Source organism: Microcaecilia unicolor, chromosome 4 (assembly GCF_901765095.1).
Source record: "Microcaecilia unicolor chromosome 4, aMicUni1.1, whole genome shotgun sequence".
In the NCBI taxonomy this organism is placed as follows: domain Eukaryota; kingdom Metazoa; phylum Chordata; class Amphibia; order Gymnophiona; family Siphonopidae; genus Microcaecilia; species Microcaecilia unicolor.
In genome coordinates, this window is record NC_044034.1 from 253,643,252 (window position 1) to 253,662,143 (window position 18,892).

The following is an 18,892-nucleotide window of genomic DNA, read 5'->3' on the forward strand; positions in this document are numbered from 1 at the left end:
AAATGACTGCTTTCCCATTCAAAGACAGTTCTAACTGATAAGGAAGAATTTATCAGTCCTCTAAAAAATATATACACATACATAATCTTTTGACAAAAAATCTTTACTGGAAATAATTGCATTTGAAAATAGGGTAAAACTATTGTTTTCTTGTCTCTTTGAAACCAATTCATAAAAATATGCAATTTGGATTACACTTGATACAACTCAAACTCTCATTCATTTCTTAATTATTTGGGGTGGGGGGGGGGGGGGAGAGCTACACTGCAGAGGTCATGTCTTTCAGAAATTATTGAATTTAAACATATGAAATACATATTAACTAACCACTACAAAAATGTCTGTCAGCTGGTAGTGGTCAGCATTTTGTTTTTCTTAAACGTTGTCCACTGCCAACTGAATTAGACCAGGATATTCAGTGCCAGCCCCTAATCAGGTACTAAGCACTGAATATCTGGGTCTGGGGCAGTTATCGGGAGTTACTCAGGTACCGCCAAAATGGCAATATCTGATTGCTACCCATTTAACTTAGGACAGCCTCTTTTGCTATCCTAAGTTAACCAGGTACCTACCTGGGTACTGCCACTGATCATAAATGCCTGAATAACTCCAAACTCTGCTCCTGAACAGATCTTATAGTACTGTGGAGGTCTGCTCAGATTTTCAGCAGAAGTATCTGAGCAAGTGCTGTTGAAAATGCAGGCTGAGAGTGGACCCAATGAGTGGGAGTTCTATGTAGGAGAAGCTCCTACCCAGATAACTGCTTTTCAGTTTTTACTGATCATATGTGACTGTCTCTGGGAAAAGGTGACTAAAGTAGAGGATCTAAAATCTTGTGAATGGATGATTTTTCATGTCATGGGTTCATAAGCACTCTGAAAAGTAGCATGTTTGAACTTCTGTAACTTTATGTTTATTTTCATATAAAATGATGAAGTTTAGCCTGTTATATTACAAATTGTTTGCTGTAATAGAATTCATTAAAACCTCATTTTTTGTTTCTGGTGATTTCAGTTACCTTTTCCCAGAGATGATCACATATGTGAGGACACTCATTTTTGAGTCATAAATTAGCTAAATCAGTGCTTCTCAGCCCCCTCCAGGATATACATATAGCTAGTCTGATTTCCAAGATTACTACAATGAATATACATGAGTTTTGCATATATTGGAGACTCACTGAAAAACACAACTATAGGGAACCTTCCTTTCCTCAGTGAGAATAAGCTTTATCTAATGGATTGCTTACTTATTACTTTGTGCTACAAATACAATTCAGTTCAAAATATATTATTATACAATTACTTTTATTTTAGCTTGAATATATCTGATAGGAAGGAAAAATTAGGCTTTAACTGCTAATTTTCTTTACTTTAATTATCAAGTACAGACTTGTGGGTTATGCTCATCTACCAGCAGGTGGAAATAGAGAGAACATCAGAGCTCTGCTTAAAAGGTTACTGTGCAGCAGCTTCTATTCAGTATTACAATATCCAAGCAGTGAGAGAAACACCACAGAGATTAGAACTCCTGCCTCTTTAACATAGAAAACAATCCTTTTATGGAAATAGAAGAACCTACAACTAGAACAAACCCCAATTAGAAAAAAAATAACCATGCCTATGAACCTGCCAACTGAGTGAAGCACAGAAAAAAAAGCAAGAAAGATGAGTTCTGGACTGATCCTTTGGGACTAAAGGAAAGAAAATTAGAACATAAGGCCTAATTTTTCCTTTCATTTTATCTACAAAGGATCAGTCTAGACTTATGGGATATAAAAGAGCAGTCCTCAATTGGGGCAGGGTGGAGTCAAGAAATTCCTGCTGAAAGAAACAAAGACCCAAGGAAGCTTCTGCTCTGGCAGCAACATCTACTCAGTAATGCTTTAAAAAAAAAAAAAAAAAAAGATACCCACCTAGCCGAATGACAAATTTTGTCAATAGACAGTTTGAGACTCCACCACAAAAGTAGAGAACGCTCTAGTAGAACACCCCTAAACGTCTAAAGGTGCCATTTTTCCTGACAGAAGATAAGCAGAAAAAATAGCCTCCTTAAACCTATGGTCTATGGTGGCTTTAGATGCCTGCATACCCTTCTGTGGGCCTAAAAAAAAGAACAAAAGGATGGTCTGAATGACGAAACTCGTTGGGAACTTCCAGATATTGTATTAGAGGTCTGCGAAAAGCTAACAAACACAGAGAAGAAAAATCTTGAGTGGAAAAAAAAGGAACAGCCCGAATGGAGACTTGAGCCTCAGAGAAACCTGTCTCTGCAAGACATGGCTTGGAGCTCAGAAACCTACCAAGCTGCTGACATGGCAACTAGAAATACTGATTTCAAAGTAAGATCCTTAACAGAGGCCTTAGTGATAAGCAAAAAAGGGAGACTTTTGCAAAGCCCGCAGAACTAGATTAAGATTCCACTCCAGACAAAAACGTCACAAGGAGAATTCAAATGATTGAGTCCCTGAAGAACATCAGATGAGTCGCCAATGAAGAATGCTGGAGGCATCCTCGAAAAAATGCAAGTGCAACCACCTGCACCTTAAGGGAACTGAGAGCCAGACCTTTCTTAAAACTGTCATGAAGAAAGGTCAAAATTTGAGCCAAAGAAGCTGCAAAAGGTGACAATCTACGCTTCTCACGCCAGAGTTTGAAGGTTCTCCACACCCTGGCACAGGTCATACAGGTGGACATCTTGCGAGCTTGAAGTAGAGTGGTGATCATCTCTCCAAATAAATGGGTCCCAGCAGAAATTATACCTTCATCCCCCAATCAATAAATGCCAGTAAGGCAGGAGTGTCTCTTTTCTTTCTTTCTTTTTTTTTTTTTTTTTTAAAGTAGCCTGCATCCAGCAGCAGGGGAAGGGGGAGCAACCTGGCACCCACCAGGTTTATATCCAACAGCTAACAAATGGCTGATTAATGCCCCTAAGCTCAACTGAACTTAAAATTAATAGTCCAGGAGCACTCCAAAGTTTCAGTCATAGAGTTGCACAGGTATATTGCTATCACCTGCTGGAGATAGAGAATACTGAATAGAAGCGGCTGCACAGTAACCTTTTAACCAGAGATCTACTGTACTCTCTATCTCCATCTGCTAGTAGATGGGCATAACCCACAAGTCTGGACTGATCCTTTGCGGACATAATGGAAAAAATCTTTGTAATACCATTTACAACTGTGAAGACAAGTGACTGATATGGGTAGCTTCTAATTGCCAAGGAAGAGATCAATTACAAAATTTCTTTATAATTCTAGAATAAAACTTACAAGTATTATAAATACACTTTCTTTATATAAATTTAATAATCATTCAAAAATATTCATGGGATATTTTGACCCCATAAGGTACAAGTTATTCAGCCAGCAAACACTAATATTCAGTGAATAGGAGTAGCTTGCCTACTTAATTAGAAGAGGGGGCAAAGGGTTAGGAAGTCATATTGGCAGTGGGGAGAGGAGAACCAATTCAGCATTATTAACCCCTGCAATATTTGTGGGGGACACTCCCCATGCCCACCCTCAAACTACACCTATGTTATATTCTCTGTCAATTGAACATGCCACCATGCCATCATATTTCCAGTCTTTTTGCTACTTCCATGTAGTTTTCATAAACCCCAAGAAGCAACTTCTTGCACTGTGTACTTTTTGAGATTTGCAAAGTACTTTTAAACCAAACTGACCACTATCAGAGATGGACCTGGATGCTGCGCTTGATGGACCTTGATCTGAATCAGCATGGTTTAAACTTATGTTCTCATAAAAGATGGGTCATAAAGAGGCATATTTTCAAAGCACTTGGCCTTCCAAAGGTTTCTATGGAACTTTGGAAGGCTAAGTGCTTTGAAAATGTGTCTCAAAGTCTATGCTGTTTATGCTTATTTTCACTTCCCAAAAACTGGATCCAATGATGTTAAAATCTGGTCAACATGGCTTCTCTGGGGTATATAATGAAATTCCAGGCAGTTTAGACAATTTTAAAATGAATGCTTTACTTGGCATTGAGTATTACTGCTTTTCACTTATAATTTTGAAACACCGCACAATTAACAGAGGAACATTTGTTTTCAAAAAACTAGTAATAGAAAGAGTTTAGAAAACCTATCGGCAGTTAAAAGAAAATTGTTAATATTTTCCTTTTTTAAGTATTATGTAATAGCAGAATCAGTACTGTTCAATAAAAGCTTTTCCTACCTAACACTGCCAAATATTGATATGCTGGTATGTTGATCCTGAGAAACCCATACCACCACCAAACTGACACATGAAAAATGAGTACAAATAAATTAAACATCCCCACCATCCCTATACCAGTCTCTGTTTCATCCCCTACCCTCTTACCCCAATATTCACTTTGTCCCCAAAAGTCTCTCTGGTATGACCATACCTTGAGTATTGTGTGCAAATAAAAATAAAACACTATACCTGAACTAGAAAAGGTATACTTTCTCATTCTATAATACTGCATGCACATTCTTTTGTATTTAGTATGCAAAAATTGCACATACAAGTTATAGAACACTGCCAGATACGTAACTTTATTACTTAATCAGGTGCAAACTGATGCTAAGTCAATAATCAGTGATTATTGGAGTTAATTAGCTCTAATTTGCACTTACATGCGTAACTTATGCTCTATTCTATAATGCTGCACCTAAGTTCCATAGTGCATAATTGCGAGAAGGGCTGCACATGTGAGCAGTATAGGGGCTTGCCAAGCAGTTACATGCTAAACTTTTAGAAAACTTTTAGAAATACACCAATATATTCTTTTCTGAACTCTCATCCCCCGTAATCTCATCACACTTAAACCTCACTCACAGAAAATGTTATACCGAATGTTCTTTTGCTAAGGTTCTATCACCCTACCAATTTCCCGTTGTCTCTTTCCATTGTTCTTTTCCTTGTCCTATTCCCTAACGACACCTCGACTTTGTCTCGCTTAACTTCTCACAATGTAATCCATAACTGATTGTAACAAATTGCATTTCCATTATTTACAATGTATTGTAAGCCACACTGAGCCCGCAAATAGGTGGGAAAATGTGGGATACAAATGCAATAAAATAAAAAATAAATAAATAAAATACTGTAATTTATGTGCATACCTGCCACAGAACTAGAAAAAGTGCTATCTAAAGTTACAAAAAACAACAAGGCAAACGATCTGCAAAATCCAATATGGGAAAGAAAGCCAGCAGATCAATGTCACAACAAAAAGATTTTATTGAAGATACCGTGTATGAACAAATCGCCCATACACGGTATCTTCAATAAAATCTTTTTGTTGTGACATTGATCTGCTGGCTTTCTTTCCCATATCTAAAGTTACATGCATAACTGCAGACTTAGCTAGCATTTTATAAAGGCATACACTTTGGGCACCTAATTTTAGGTGAGTAGTGCAGAATTGCCTCCATAGTGTTTAGATGTCCAATATGTTGACCATGAGCCAAATGTGGGCTGCATGAGAATTTAAGTGCTTTCCTTCTCCTCAAGCCAGGATTAGCACTCCCTCTGGCTTCAACTTGTTGCTGCAGTGATCCAATGCTTCCTCCTCTGGTGTGGTTCAGTGACATATTAGAACTGCTTCAGCGCACACAAAATTCAAACATGTCATTGAACCATATGGAAAGAGGAAGTGCTGGCACACACTAAAGCAAGAAGATGCCTCCACCTTCTGTTTGCTTCCTTGATGCTCTGGAGTTTTGGTGCAGTTCCACACTTTTACTACACTGCCTTGTGTGGGGGTCTTCCTGCAGGGCAGAATAGGAATCAAAGAACATAATTTTAGAAGCCTTAAGCAGCCTTTACAAGTGCTGATTTCACAAATGGCATTAGACAGATGTGGAAGTACCAGTGATCATTCATTTAGATGTCAATGGCGGAGGCATGTTGACAGTGTGGAAGGAGCAATCCAGCTCCCTAAATATACACACACACATTTCACAAAACTTACTTCTGGGTGCTTGTGGTGCTGGCAACAGGAAGAGAATTGTTGTGCTTCCTTTGTCTGTCTAACTTCAAACTTGTTTTGTTTTGAATCTTTTAACCCTCACAGCCTGTCATATAGGAGGGCAGTCTTATCAGAGGATATATCCAGTTTCTAGATTTCAGTGATGAAGACTGCACCCCTAGGTACCACCTCTGCTCTAGCACACCACAGAACGAAGGCAGCTCATGTCAGTGCACTTGAAGGTCACCACAGCCTGTGTCTTTTTAAGGCATTGGCACCTTCCAGTCTACTCTGGCTGCCACTGTTAGCATTAGTCAATCAGTCTTACACTTCACTCTACATTGCTTATGAGCCAATGCTCAGAACCTAATGCTGGCATTAGAGCCAATTAGCGCTGGACATTAGTCTGCGCAGAATGTTCAGAGGGCTCTAGCAAGGGAAACAATGTACACCAAAGATTAGCACAAATAATTAAATGTAGTCAAATGAATGTTATCAGGTCATTTTCTATTCCTTCCCAATGCTAAGAGAATAGCACACAAACCAAAGCCACCCTTACCACTGAAAACCTAATGCCAGCTGGGAGAAGGTGTTGGGGTGCTTGAAGAGAGGATTTCCCATGATTTTTTCCTAAAAGTCTGCTGGTTTCTATTTAAATTTGGAAGCAGAAGAAAGCCCGTGCAAGCCCCTAAGCACTGGTAGAGAGAGACAAATGTGTGCGAGTCAGAGCAAACCCGAAAGTGAAAGCACATATTAGCACCTGCTTTCTGTGCTTAAATACAAGCTTTTCAGGCAAACAAATTTGGAGAAATGTATATTTATACCCACAGAAGAACAGCACCAATATGTACTTTGCTTCTGGGTTTGCCAAGCACATACATACAAGAGCTCTGCTTATTTCAAAACGCTTGTGCACATGCACCAGGCATGTTCCTCCCCCTTGCTTTCAGTTCAACAGCATGCATACCATTTGCATCTTTTTAGAACTGATCACTGGGAAACTATTTTTCTATGCTGTGCCCTAAAGCACCAGAGTTCTGAGCATTGGCCTGCCAATTTCTTAGGTCTTTTCTCACTCATATCGCTGATTCTATTGCCTTTCCTCAAGATCTGCTTTAGAAATAGCAAATGATAATTAAGTTCCATTAGATGGCTTAATTCCCATCTGTTTTAGAGGCAACTAAGTGTACAGGTGTAGACAACAGATCACCTCGAAGACGTGAGGCTATAGCACCCACCTAAACTAGTTATATGTAACACTGACCACTTCCATATGTTCGGGGGGGGGGGGGGGGTTGGTTGTTTGTTTTTCTTTAATGAAAACCCACATTTCTAATTGCACTAATATTAAGCCCATAAGAAATATGAAGCTAATTTAACAGATAGTTTTGTTTAAACCATCACCAGCTGTCCTTGGTGTTTTCCCATTGTAGGTAGCTTGCTCCTGCCCCGATGTAGCAGAAAAGATCTTGAGCCATTCTCTCGGCACACTTTATTGGTGTTCTATGTGCTTGGGTAGAGAGCAGTGGAGGACAGTGTAATTTTTAACCACAGACACCCCATAAAATACTATTTTATACTGCATCAGGAGCCACTCTCAGCCCTGCCATTCGAGGTCCAGCTATACTTGTAACCTACATTGGTCAGAGATTTGATCCTTAGAAAGAGAAATATAAAATCAAAATGAACCACCTTTTTGCATTATAATATAGTCTGTGTTAATGGTTACATAAAGTGTTTGTATTTGTTATTAATTTGCAATAAAACATTTAACATGCAACATGAAACGTGTAAATTTACTTTAGAATCCTCTATATACAATATAGGGTGGTGGTGGAAGTAGCTATAAATCACATATACTGGCACTCACAACTTCCACTGTTTAGTAAAAAAACAAGATAATATGTAGTCATGCTCAATTCTCTCTCATTTATGACTGATGGGAGGAAAAAGCCTCAAGGTGCCTGACTCAAAAACGATAACACAGGCTGCAGTTGATCCCGTTGACCAATCCATTTAAGTGCACGTCGGATAAGCACATGCTCTGTTTAACTGCATGCCGTACTTCGGTCCCGTTTTTGGCGCAATAAATTTCTTTGGGGACAAACTTCGTTTTGGCCCACCACTAATATGTGCAAGATTCGCTTATATCCATGGTTTAAGACCACTCCTCTGCAGGAAAGACTGCGCATAAGCACACTCACGGAATATGGAAGCCAATTGGCATGTGACAAAGGGGCGATAAATTTGAAATCTCATAAGAAAGTTGTTAAGAGTGTACACTGGAGTCGTCGTTGTCGTCATCGTGCAACTGTAAGACTGAACACTGGCTGAACGAATAGAAGTTCTTAAAAAATTAGAAAACAAAGTCAAGCATCTATTGCTAAAGAATATGGTGTTAATCCCAGTCAAATTTCACGTATCTTGAAGCAGAAAGATCAGCTTCTGGAAGCCTGGCAAAACTATACAAATCCACACAGGAAACGTAAACGGGCGGGAAAAGCTGAGGATGTAGAAGACGCTCTTCTTCAGTGGTTTTCTCAAGTCAGGAGCAGACAGTTTCCTGTCAGTGGTCCACTGCTTATGGAGAAAGCTAATCAGCCAGCTCAGGGGTAGGCAACTCCGGTCCTCGAGAGCCACAGGCAGGTCAGGTTTTCAGGATATCCACAATGAATATGCAGGAGATAGATTTGCAAGCACTGCCTCCATGGTATGCAAATCTATCTCATGCATATTCATTGTGGATATCCTGAAAACCTGACCTGCCGGCGGCTCACGAGAACCGGAGTTGCCTACCCCTGAGCTAGCTGAAAGTCTTGGACTAACTGAATTCAAAGCCACTGTTGGATGGTTGGAAAGATGGAAGGAGAGGAACAACATAAAATTCAATAAACAGCATTGTGAAAAACAAGATGCTGATGACTTTGGTGCTGAAAATTGGGTTGTTTCAGTTCTTCCTACCATCTTGAACGAGTTTGCACCTCGTGACATTTTCAATGCTGACCAAAACGGTCTGTACTGGCAAGCGATTCCTGATGGAACACTCGCATTCAAACAAGCCGAAACTACAGGAAGTAAAACGTCGAAGGACCGACTGACGATCCTCCTTTGCTGCAAAATGGATGGGAGTGAGAAGTTGGAACCACTCGTCATTGGAAAGAGCAAAAAGCCCCGTTGCTTCAAGAAAGTTAAGCGACTTCCTGTGTCATACGAGGCTAACGCAAACTCATGGATGACTGGGGAAATTTGGAAGCAGTGGCTAAACAAGTTAGACACTAGAATGCGGGCACAAAAGTGTCAGATTTTGTTGCTTTGTGATAATTGTGCTGCACACAGTGATGATGTCAGGCTGTCTAATGTCAAGGTGGTCTTCCTGCCACCAAACACTACCTCTCTGATCCAACCTATGGACCAGGGAATAATAGCCAATTTCAAAAAACATTATCGGGCTCTTGTGCTATGTCGTCTGATGAGCGTTATGGATCACCTGACTGGCAAGGATAAACGTGCTGTTGAACTGGCTCGTAATCTATCACTGTTGGATTACCTACATATGCAGAAAGAAGCCTGGAATCATGTTACACAAGCAACCATTGTGAACTGCTACAAGCGGGCAAGCTTTGTTAAGGATGAGGAGAGGGACGAAACAGATGCAGCTGTTGCAAACGCGTCAGATGAACAGGCTATTGACATCCCAGCCGGTGTTACTGAAGAGGAGTTTCATCGCTACGTAGCTGTTGATTACGATCTACAAACTGCTGACGACAGCACTGATGTTGAGATATGCGCCTACACGCAGGCAACGGCTGATGAAACAGATGATGAAATGAGCAGCGAGGATTATGCTGATGAAATTCAACAACCTCCTGTCACTTTTGCAAGAGTGCTGGAGAGTCTACACCATGCGGGCCTATCTGGAGGCCACTGGATGTCAGTGCTATGACAGTTTTTACCATCTGGCAGACGTAGTCTATGGAACTCACAGACACAATAGTGTAGAGGACAATGACTGATTACTTCAAATAAGCCTAACGTCAGTTAAGGGAGACTGTATACCGTCAGTTAAGGGAGACTGTATACTATACATATGTTTATCAGATGTCAAGCTTCTTTGGGTCACAACTGTTAAGTGCATGCTCCGGTTAACTGCATGTATTTCTTAGGTCTCAGACCCTTGCACTTAAGTGGACTGCAGTGTGTGTGTGTGTGTGTGTGTGTGTGTGTGTGTGTGTGTATATATATATATATATATATATATATATATAAGAGAGAGAAGAAAAGAAAAGAAAATGGGAATGAAAGATTACTATAGTCATTGAAATAAGACAAAGGACCGCAGACGTGCAGAGATCTTTTTTCCTCTATTTTTCATTTTTTCGCTTTTTGATATTAAGTAGGTGCAACACGGTGTGTTTTGAAAGATTCTCCAGAGTGTAAACAAAGGAAAAAAGGGACCACACAGGCATAGCTTCCCTGCTTAGTTTGTGGGTGGGGAGATAAGCGGTAGCGAGATCACACCAGTGGAGGTGAAGGACAGCTGAGTTAATCAGCTTCAGCATCTGGAGCACTGGGGGGTGGGCACCTGCCTTCTATAATCTATCCCCATCAGATTATAATTGACTAATAGAATAGTATATGCCTTGAATAACTTAGCACTGATAGAAGAGAGGGCAGAAACAGAGAAAGGCAAGAGAGATGGCTGGAGATCAGAGTAACATAGAAGGTAGGAATAACTGGGTAGACTTGGTATGCTAAGAGGTCTTATTTTCTGACTACTATTAAGTTACTATGGAGATAACTTGCTAAGTATCTTGACTTCACATTGAAGGAATTCTGTAAGAATGTACAATGATCTGTTGTAGTGACTAAGCAGAGGACGGATATACACCACAAACAGGTTAAATTCAAAATATTTTCCATTCCACTTCAAAGCAAATATAATCTTGGACTTCTAAGTCAATATTAACACAAAAGAAACCCTTCCGGTATACAGCTGCTGCTGCTTCCTGAGCACTGTGAAAAGGTCAATTTACTAATATTTCACAAGGAAAAAAATGGATAAAATGACAAGAATGTATGTCTGTTGAAACAATGTGATAATGTAATCCATCACACAGAAGTGCAGCAAACATTTCACTTTCAAGATTTTCCTTTACATTGCTTAAATTAAGATCCAAGTAAATCTAGGCTTTGAGCTGAACATAGAGACCTGTTAGCCTTTAGGCCGAGACTGAGAACTTGTACAGTATGAAGGATTAATGCTTTGGTACCTGGACCCTAGTGGGGAGAATATTAGGCTTCCACCAGTGAAGGATTAAATAAGCAGAATTAATCTTTCTGCTTGAAAAAAGTAACTTTTTAACATTCCATTTGCTTCCAATAAATTTCAATTCAGCAAAAATACTGTAGTGTACACAATTAGTGTGCAGTACAGGTACGTAAAATAATACATTCTTAAAGTTAACCCTATTTGTCCTAGCCTGTAACAATAAAGGGGCTAATTCAGCAGAGAGAAATCCTGTTAACTATGAAAATTTTCAGCTAACATATCCAGTTAAAACTGAGACTACTGACTATGTGATCAAAGACATCATCAAATGTGTTATTCAGATAAGTTAGGACAGTTATTTATGCAGTCCTACTTATCCAGATAAGCCCCAGAACAAACCTTTCAACTCCCAAGCTTAAATTTTAACTGGACAAGTTATCTAGTTCAAATTTACTCAAGTGCTGCCCCAAAATTTCTGATACAACACTTTATGATTAAAGTCAAACATATATGGTTCTTGATATCAAACTCAAAGCAAGCACAGAAAATAATAACACAGTTAGGATATATGGCCCATCTTTTCATCTCTCCATCCTTTGTGCTTGACTCATGCTTTCTTCAATTCAGTCTTCTAACCCCTCCCCCCTCCAAAATCCTCCACACTTACAGCAGCACTGATCAAAAACAGGATGCTTCAGGCTGGCCCCACCAGGGCCCACCCTCTGACACATCCTGTCTTCTCTGATGTAGCTTCCCCTGGGTGACGCATGGCAGAGGGAAGGCCCCAGCGGGGCCAACCTGAAACAGCCTGCTTTGATCAATGCTACTGTCAATGACTCGCTATTAAATGTAGAGGGTCACACGAAGCAAAGGATGACATGCTGAATTAATAATAGGGTGGCGAGGAAGGGGAAGAGATGTCTCAAACCCACAGGAGGGGAGGGAGTTGCAAATGGGAAGTGATGCTGGATCGGGAGGGAGGAACCAAAGAAAAGAGAGAGGGAGTGATGCTGATCCTGAGATGGGAGAAGTGGTGGGGCAAGCAAGGGAGAGAAGCTGACCTGGGGATGCAACAGGAAAGGAAGAATGAAAAAAGCTGGACATAAGGAGAGACCAGGATACAGAGAAGAGATATTGGGCATGGAGGAAGCATAGGGACAAGGACACAGAGGGGTGATGGTAGACACAGGAAGGCAGGGTCATATAGGATGGTTAGGGACAGGGACACATGGGGGAGACACTGGACAAGAATGCATAGGAAGGTAGAGGAAAGATGGATGGTGGACATGGAAAGAAGAGAAGTCAAAAGGCAGAAGACCCTGGAAAGTGAAACTGATTACCTGTAGCAGGTGTTCTCTAATGACAGCAGGATGAATATTCTTACTACTGGGTGATATCATTTGACAGAGCCCAATGTGAGAACTCTCCCCAGTGTTTTTTCTAGAAGCCTTTGGCAGCAATTCACCGCACATACCTGAGCCTTCCTGCCCACTGTCGTCACATAGGACCAACTCAGTCCAACGTATAATATGCAGAACATAAGTCTAAAGGAAGGTAGATAGGGTAGTAAGAATATTCATACTGCTGTCCTTGAAGAAACAGAATGAAATCTCACCATTGCTGGGAATCCCTAGTTACCAGGCTGCTACACCAGGAATCCTTTTCTAGACAGCAAGGAGATGTGAATGTCTGGACTGAGGCCCACATTGCAGCCCTGCAAATCTCCTCTGTGGACGCTGATCAAGAGGACTACCGATGCAGCCATGGCTCCAACACTGTGAGCCATGACATGATCCTTCAGAATCAGCCCAGGCTGGGCATAAGTAAAGGAGATGTAGTCTGCTAGCCAATTCGGGAGAGTGTGATTACCAAAGGGCAGCCCCCATCCTGTTTCGGTCAAATAAAATAAAGAGTTGGGTGGACTTTCTATGGTCTTTAGTCCAAATTCAACTGTGCTGCAAGGCGCTTGCTCAGTTTTAACTGTTTAGTATGCTTATTGCCTCTTTGCTGAACTCTCCTCTCTCTGCTCTCCTCTCCTCTGCAGGTTCAAGCACACCTATTGCACATACCCCATTTTACCTCCCCGAGACCTCCTGCTGTTCTAAAAAGGTGACATCTTCCTCCCCCAGTTTAAATTCAACTGTAGTACAAGGCTTGTGTTGCAGGTGTGCGCCCATGGAGCAGGTCATGCTCCTTGTGTGCTCCTTGGAGCGCCACTCTGTATTTCTCTTTCCCCTAGCTCTCATGGTTCTTTCAGTGGTTGTATCTTTAACCACCTGCACCAATATGCCCCCTTCTCTCCTTTGTCCTCTCTCGCTACTATTCCTATTTTAAGCTGGCCATGAACTTCTGCATTCTCTCTTATTTTGCCCTTCATATCTCTTCCTCATTCCACTCACTTCCCAGCCCCCACCTTCCTCCACATACCATGCCCTATCCCTTCAACTCCCTCTAAACTGGTTTGCTCAACGTTTGTTCGTTTAGACAAAGTTCTGCTATTCTCTGACTTGATCTCCTGTCACTCACTCAATTTCCTCTGTGTCACCAAGACCTGGTTACAACTTGGCAACATGGCTTCTCTTTTGGACATGTGCCCAGCAGGTTTCCTCTATCTCCACGTTCAACGCCCATCCCACCAAGGTAGTTGTGTTGCTCATTTCTACCGTTCAACCCTTCATGTAACATCATGCTCATTCAAACACCTCTGCACTCATTCTCTACCTCTCATTCATTTCCTCTCATTTTTTTTTCTTGCACTGATCTACCACCCTCCTCCCTCTACATCTCTTTCCCTAGAAGTACTATATGCCTTCACTTCTGAGTATACTTCTCTTTAACTTCCTCTGTTGCTACTCAGTGATTTTAACTTTTCCTTGTCCAAAGCCTTTTCTTCCTTTCTTTCCTTCACATCTAGTGCCGGTCTTAGTCAACATATCTCTTGCTCTACCCATTCTGCTGGGAATACCCTTCACTTAGTATTCATGTCGTCCCAACTCACAGTTTTCTCTTCTTCTATTTTTACCTTTCCTCTACCCTGGTCTGACCACCTTATGATTACTTTCTCTCTTCCGGTCCTCTCCCCTTCTGCTCTATGAACTGCTGCACCCCGCTCTACTCATGCCTTCAGTGATACCATGGTTTTCCGTCTTCATGCCCACCTTTGCTCGGAGGAGAGTCGCTGGCACAAGCATTCTCTAGCTGATCATGCCCTCTTTAAAGCTCACTATAAAGAATACTGGAAGGCAATTAGTCTGGCCAGACGTCAATACTTTGAAAATCAGATTCTTAATCACCCTCATGCTCTTTTCAAGGTTCTTGTATTGATTGCTCCATCCTCCTCCATTTTACCAGACTATAATCCCTTACTCCTTCCCCTACACTCCCCTTGCAGACCCTGTCAGTGTAAAACTGCCTCCCTTAGACAAGCTCTTGCACCTCCTGCCCAGCTTTCTCCTTTATCATTCTTGACTAAAGTTTCTTCTTAGTGCCCTCTCCTCCCCCATGTCCCCCACTAGTCTCTCTTCTAATTGGTCTAAGTTCCACCTCCCCTCCCACCTCTCTCATGTACCATTGCTTCCCTCAATTGCTACTTCAACTGACCCTGGCTGGCCTCATCGCTGATCTCTCACCTCCTCCTTCTCCTTATTTCCAGCCTCTCTGATGGTTTTGTTCCTTCCCTCTGGAAGTATGCCCTTGTCTGCCCTGTACTGAAGAAACCTCACCTTGATCCCTCTTCTCCCTGCAAGCTTTCATCCAATCTCTAACCTTCCTTTTTTTCTCCAAGATTCTTGAGAACATTATATTACTGCAACTTTCTCATTGAACAATGCGATATTCTTTATCCTTATCAATCCAGATTCAGGACAAATCACAGTAATGAAATTCTCCTCATTGCTCTTCTTGAATGCACCCGTACAGCCCTCTATCATCATTCCTCAGTCGTGCTGGTCTCACAACCTCTCCTCTGTTTTCAATCAAGTGGATCACTCTCTCTTAATGCGTCTCCAATCGGTGTCACCGGCTCTGTTCTATCCTATTTCATTAGCTATCTTATGAACAGAACCTATCTTTGATTCCACTTCCACCACGCCACTTCCTGTTCACTCAGGTGTCCCCGAGGACTCCATACTTGCACATACCCTCTTTAATGTCTTCCTTCCCCTATTTCTCATGATTATTCAAGATCACCAATGCACACCATTCTGCTATGCAGATGATATTCAGATCTTGGGTCATGTCACTGATCCCACTGCCATCTCTCGTCTTAACGATTGCCTGTCTCATGTTTCTCATTGGCTTAAGAGCAATTTCCATTTTCTTAACTCTTCAAAATGTGACTCTATCCTTTTCACCTAGTCAACAGCTCTCTTCCCTCTCCCTCCATCGATGGCCATACCCTTCAGAACAAAGACTATCAACGTCCTTGGAGTCATTCTCAACTCACAACTCACTTTCAAATCATAAACAAACAGACTGTTACTTGTGCCTCTTTCTTTGCCCTTCACCACCTATGTGCTGTTTGTCCTCTTATTTCATCTTCACACTTTCGCCCCCTTATTCTTGCACTTGTTATATCCCACCTAGACTATTGTAATTCCCTTTACTCTGGTCTTCATCTTCAGTCATTCATACACCTTCAGTTCATTCAGTCAACTGCTGTTAAACTCCTGTACAATACTACCCGTTTCTACCATGGGACCCACTCCTCCTCTGCTATGAACATTGACTCACGGTCATTGTTTGCATCAAATATAAAACCCTCCTTTTCTAGAAATCCCATTAACTATTTCCCCCCTCCTATCTTGCTTCTCTCAACATTCCCTACACCCCTCTCTGCTGTCTCTACTCTGTGGATCAGAACCTATTGACCCTCCTCCCACCCTCTTTCCTTAATCTTAAAGTCTTGAGGAAAGGACCCAAACTTCAGAACAACTCGCCTCTCTCCAGCAGAAGCCAACTATCCCTCATCTCTTTTAAGACCTACCTTTTCCTAGAGTCCTTCCCCATCTCCGCTACCTAGATCTCTGCTCGGCTATATTCTATCTGGTACCTTCTTTTCTCTTAACTCTTATTTATTGTAAATCACCACGTTGCCTATGCTGAGGCTAATGTGCGGTATATCAAGTGGGATAAATAAAAATAAATAGAAAGCTAACACTCTCTCAAAGTCCACAGCATGCACTAGTCTCATCTTGATGGGGATGTGGCTTTGGAGAAAATGTTGGCAGAACAATTAAGATGGAATGTTGACAATACCTTAGGAACGAACTTAGAATGTGTGCACAAAACAACTCTGCTTTGTAAAACATTGTGTAAGGTGGACCAGCTACTAAGGTCTGAAACACACTGACCCTATGTGCTGATGTGACTGCCACCAACAGCAGGACTTTCCAGGTAATAGGTATTAAGTGGCTCAAAAGGAACATTTATCAGCTGGGTAAGGTTAAGGTTGAGATCCAATGACACTTTTAGGGGCTTAATGGGAGGTTGGCTTTTGCTTTCTTGTATTTATATACCACTTCCAAGACCGAACACAGTGTACATTCAGGCACAGTAGGTACTTTTCTGTTCCTGGAAGGCTCACAATCCAATTAGAAACCATCACCCACTACTGCGTGGCCTGGACGCTAATTTCTTTTTTTAAGTGCATCCACTATGCATGCCGGAAAAGATTTCAGCGTGCAGCACTAACCGGGCAGTAATCAGCACTGTACATGTGCACAATTACTGCCCGGTTAACGCGCGAGAGCTTACCGCTAAGTCAACGGATGGTGGTAAGGTCCTAGGCCCAAACTGGACGCATGCCAATTTTTATTTTGCAGCATGTCCATTTTCAGCAAAAAAAAAAAAAAAAAGGCCTTTTTTTGCAGGTGCGTTGAAAAATGGACATGCATGCATCCAAACAGCATAGGCCATTTTTCGGCATAGCTTAGTAAAAGGACCCCTAAATTTATACCCGAGACAAAGGAGGATTAAGTGACTTGCCCAAAATCACAAGGAGAGGCAGTGGGATTTGATCTAGTTCCTCTAGTTCTCAGCCTGATGCTCTATCCATTATATGATTCTTCCACTCCACTCTAGTAGACGCAAGTCTCACATGAAGCAAACAACTAAAGGTTGAGCAGAGATGGGTTCACCATCTGCACAGTCATGGTAAGCTGCAATTGCACTGAGGTGACCTGATGTTAAGGCAGGAAAAAGGATCTAAAGCCTTGCCTTCACACTAGATGGCAAACTCCTTCCACTTTAAATAAGACCTCTATAGTAATCCCTTCTGGATGCAAGCAGAACCTGAGAAATAAGGAGTCCATCCTAACCTCAAACATCCAAGCCGTGAGAGGCTAGGAACTAGAGATCGGGGATGCAAAAGGAACCCCTCGTTATGAGTGATGAGAGTCAGAAAGCAGTCCAGCCTTTATAGATCTTCAGAGGATAGCACCAGAAGTAGTGGAAGCCAGATTTTCATCAGCCACAAGGCACAATCAGAATCATTGCTCCCTAATCCTGCTTAAGTTTCAGGACAGTTCTTAATATCAGAGGTGTTGAAGGGTATGCGCATAGAAGACCTTTCCCCCAACTGAGGAGAAATGCATATGAGGTTAGTCTGCTCTGTGATCCTAGTCTGGAGCAGAACTGAGGGACTTTACTGAGAAAAGAGGCAAAAAGATTTGTCAAGGGGGTGCGCCCCACTCTCGAAAGATCTTCCAGGCAATGCCCATGTTTAGAAACCACTCATAAGGTTGCATTACCTGAATCAGACTGACTGCCACACAGTTCTCTCCCCACCAGGTAAACTGGTCCTGAGCACTATCCTACGTGAGATGGTCCATTTCCACAGGGTTTAGTACAATGGAGGCATATTTTCAAAGCACTTAAACTTACAAAATTACATACAGGTGTATTTTCAAAACACTTACACTTACAAAGTTGCATAGCAACCTATGGAACTTTGTAAGTGTAAATGCTCTGAAAATGAGCTCTTTAGTCTAACAACAGTTTGTCTAATGGATAATTGGTCTAATGACAGTTTGTCTAAGGATACAATTCATCCAAAGAGACAATTCATCTAACAGTTTATTTGTTGCATTTATATCCCCCATTTCCCCCCCTATTTGCAGGCTCAAAGTTAATTCATCTAATGGACAATTGGTCTAAAAATCAAGATAAAGATGTCAAGTCATACATTTTTCATGTGACATCACTTTTTAGTCAATAATGAGAATACACCACATGTTTTAGTTTAACCAAGGCATTAACCCTGGAAGCCACTTGGTATTGTAATACAATAGGTAAAAAGTGCAAAAGGTGCAAAGTCACAATGGTTTGATGCGGAAGAGTAAAGACTTCAGTCATGAATGAATAAGTTACTAGGAAGCCAATTATTAAATATGACTGCAGCTTTGAAGTAGGCCTGTTTGTGAATGAGATGAAAACAAAACCTATGAACTGAAATCGTATGCTACAATTCTATAAACATGGGAATATTGTACATGTGAATATGTAATTATGAAAAAATTCTCAGTTTTCATTATAAGCTTACTTTTCATTATAAGCTTACCGCCCGTAACTATACACATCATAGCATATCCTTCCAATATAATATTTTATTCATATGCTTTGTACGTCTAGTCCCTATTTTATTCATTATTTATATGTATTTTAT

At 41.2% G+C, this 18,892-nt stretch overlaps 1 protein-coding gene across 1 annotated transcript in view; it reads right to left on the reverse strand.

Annotated features, from left to right (window-relative positions):
- The window catches only part of TBC1D8 (TBC1 domain family member 8), a 221,215-nt gene that overhangs the window by 97,598 nt on the left and 104,725 nt on the right, over nucleotides 1-18,892 (reverse strand).